Genomic DNA, 3961 nt, shown 5'->3' with positions numbered 1-3961 from the left:
GGGAATCACACAAGTATTTGCAAGAATATTAGCCTGCAAGTATTAGGAGAAAMTGCTGCAAGGTATGGAAAACAGGTCTTATACTACAGCCAGTGGGAGGTATAGCTGCTRCTCTGCCTCCAAAGTGGGTTGAGCCAGCCTCTTAAAAGGATGCTAACTCCTGAGGCAAGGCACATATTTGTGAGATTATATCTTCAAAAGGAGAAATGCAGGTAGTGGTTTGCTTTTTATCATTCATCTTGCACTTTGCTTCCTGTCTGCTGTTCCAGCTCCTGGGGGATTAAACCTCCCTGCAGCTGCCTGCCTGACACAATCAGTCTCCTGGTTCAGAAACCTGAGATAATCCCAGGCCATCCACCCAATTGATGTACAGGCTTTAAATATCTCCTATACTTGGCAGGCATCTTTTTTGCTTTTCTGAGTACCAGATACTGCATTCTCTGAAGATATTTACAGCTCTAATGGGAAAAGAAGGAGTTGTGGACCTCAGATGAACTCCATGTTCCTCCCTTTGGGTGGATATAGAATTGTAAGAATTTATACCAGGCAGAGATCTGCCCTTACTGACTTCCAAGGCATCTCAGCTCCTCTGAGACTCAGACTACGTGTGGACTAATCTAGGTATGTATGGTAGGAGACTCATAAAACACCACAAGCACTCAGAATAAAAATGAATTAACTGTGAAATTATACRTTCATTTCCAGTAAGCCTTTATTTCCTTATATAATCCTATCTACAATTCTTTCCATCATGGCTTTCATTACCAGACATTAACATTGACCTCTTTTACTCTTGGTGCATTTGCCTGTAACTGGATGAATGCCAGTTCTAGCAGAGTTTTCATATTGCTTACCTCGTGCACAAGATGCACATAATCATAAAAACAGTACACGCTGACAGTAGATCAGCCTGCAGTGAACGGCACATAGGCAGTTTAGCAGAATTTCAGGCYGAGGGAGTTCTCACTTCACGGCACATTCAGTGTATCCACGCTTTGCCGCAGAGGTGTGATTACGGCATGGATACATTCACGCTTCCAGCTCAGGGAGCAATCGGAGTGAAGGGTTACCCCCCCACACACAATTTGTGTAATGTTTTGGGGATGTATACTTGGGCTGTTAGCACATCCTGAGGTATATTACACTATTACAGCTCTCTACATCAACCAAAAAAAGGCCTAACCRAGGTATGCCTGCTTGCACTGCTGTCACAGATACCAGCCGAAACCTGGATCTACCTGAAAATAAACTGCATCTCATCTAACTGTATTGTTTTGAAAGGATTTCTCTCCATACCACACTCGAGCAGGAGGAAGAGGACACAGGCAGGTACTTAAATTTTGGCAAACTCAACACTTTTACTTACACAGTTTATACAAATTATTCAGGTTTCACTAAAAGACATTTTGATAAAGGCAGCACTTGCACAATTGACACAGTCAAAGTCTTAAGGTTTTACAAAGACACAGCAATGTAGCAAGTTAACTATGAAATCACTTTGTATATTGGGAGGAAATGAATGGACGCACAAACTTACTTTCAGCAGGGTGCTGAAAAGTGGTACTTTGTGCCATAACTCCACGCCAACATAGCCCTCTCTGGATTGTGAAAGACGACACTCTGTCTGTGTAAAATATCATTAAAAACACTGTCACCTACATGAAGACCCTGGTCAGTGATTAAATATATCATGTGCTGGGCAGGACAATGCTTTCAGAGAAATAAGGGTTGTAAGCAGGATACTATTTGCATGGTCTAAGGCAAAGGAGGGCCAAGAACATGACTGTAAAGGTTTCAGAGTGGCACCTGAATGASTTCTGATACCACTGAAGTTCACAAGTTGCTGAAATAGTGTCACTGATGTTGTGAAGACTSTAATCACTTGTACAGTTAGTAATCTGTATGCTATACCACCACATTGACAAAGTCAGGTATCACATATAGCACCTGTGATGGCTAAACCAGTATTCACAGCACTATATATATATAATATATATATTATATATATAAAATATATAATATATATATATATGTTTAAAATCCTGTTTCAAAAATGTATTTAGGTCTCTTTCAAAATAATCATACATGCTTAGTGTGCTTCAGTCCTGTTGTTTCCACTGGTCTAAAACACAGGACAAAAGTTGAGGAATACGGGCACTTTTTTACACAAGGGCATAAAATTAAAAAAACCCACGTACTTGTATTGCAGATTGAAAGATGTCTAAGCAGCCTTAATTTAGCTTCCTGTTCATATCTACATTAGAATATAGAACACTACACTTTTTTTTTTCTTTATTTTGTCTCTGTTTTTCTGCTGGATGCCGCCTCTTTGATTCCATTGGGACTACTTCTATGCTTGAATATATGCAAAAATTCTGCAGAGCTGGACTAAGACAGGACTGGAAGCTTCCTCYTTGATTTCGAAGGACTGCTCATAATACTAGTATAGAGTGGAGCTCCTAGAGTTAGAGCCCTTAAAATTATTTAAATAAATAACTAATCAAGAATATACACTTTTCCAAAAGTATCTAGGAACCCAACTTATGCCAGATCAGATACCCATACTCTTGAAAGAAGTAGGTGCTTATTTGAACCTTTAGATATTTAAGTACCTTTGAAAAATCTGATCTTTAATGTTTCTTTATAGTCTGGACTCTAAATGAGCTATATTTATGAACTAAATACAGTAATTACAATGAAAATATGCAAAGGAAAAAAGAGCATTTTAATTCAAGAATACAGAAAGGGACTTGGGAGGATCAAATGAGAGCTGCCACAGCCTAAAAAAGTATCAAGCAACATTTAAGCAATATTATTTTAGGACATCAAAGTTTATCTTTAGATACTTAAGGTGTGGCTGGAAAAATCTTATTACTCACATTACAGTTTGGATRTGCTGCATTTTGTATGCTAGGGCATTACTGCAAGAATATGATTTTAACAGATTTTATTCTTTTCTCATTAATCACTCACAGCTGAGAAATTAAATGCTTGTAGCAGTCATTTCAAGCACACTGGAAGTAAAAATAAGAAGTTTTTTTTTTAAAAAATCTAGTTTACTTTTCCTTAAGTACCATGTTTCTCTACTCTGTTTTACTAAATTCACCACAGAAAACACACCTGAGGCAGATTTACATTTGCTTTTCAATCATTACTGTAATCAATTTTATTTGTTATGATCTTCTTAAGAGAAATATTTTTATTTCCATAGAACRCTATTTTTTTCAAGACAAACCAAAGGCCGCCATTGACTCAAAAGGGACAACTAATTAGTAGGCATCTCCTTGAGAGACACACAGTACTGAAGTTTCATGTAAAGAAAATTCATGATCATCCTGCTTTTTTACCTATTTAAGTTGCTGAATGCACATTTATTAACTGAGTTGCTAAATGAAAGGCCTGTGACCAGGCAAACCCATGATACTTGTGCTGGACACCTAGGCAATATTGTACCAAWTGCACACTTACATGTTTGGGATGCACTGCAATTCTAAAATTTTTATATTTAAATCTTTCAGTCTCTAATTCCCTCTGAGCCCCTAAGCATTATAATATGTTGTTTATGTAATTATTTTCAAGGAATGAGACAAACCTTTAATAATCCTTTGCTACTCTGCAAATACATACATAAAAGATCAGGAAACTGAACCAAGTCCTTTATAAAATGGATGTGTTTTATTTCAGTTTCATTCTGTCATTGGCCTCTAAGCATGCAGATGTAAAAGTTTAATAAATTGTGATTTTCTGTCATAGTGGCAGTATTGCTGGAATTAATAAAGGTGCCTGAAAATCAATTCTCAAAACTGTATTATGCAGACCTTGGTTGCTTGTCTGAGATGCTAATGAATTAATGTCTCCCTAGGGTGCTTTGCATAGTTTTACAGTAAAATCCAGGTAGAAAAGCACTTCCCTTTGGCTGGCATCTATCTCAGCACGGCCTGTGCTCCTGGGTGCCCGGATG

The sequence above is a fragment of the Rhea americana genome, unplaced genomic scaffold (genome assembly GCF_003343005.1).
Source record: "Rhea americana isolate MKP2758 unplaced genomic scaffold, rheAme1 scaffold_167, whole genome shotgun sequence".
Classification (NCBI taxonomy): Eukaryota; Metazoa; Chordata; class Aves; order Rheiformes; family Rheidae; genus Rhea; species Rhea americana.
Note: the sequence above shows the minus strand (reverse complement) of the source record.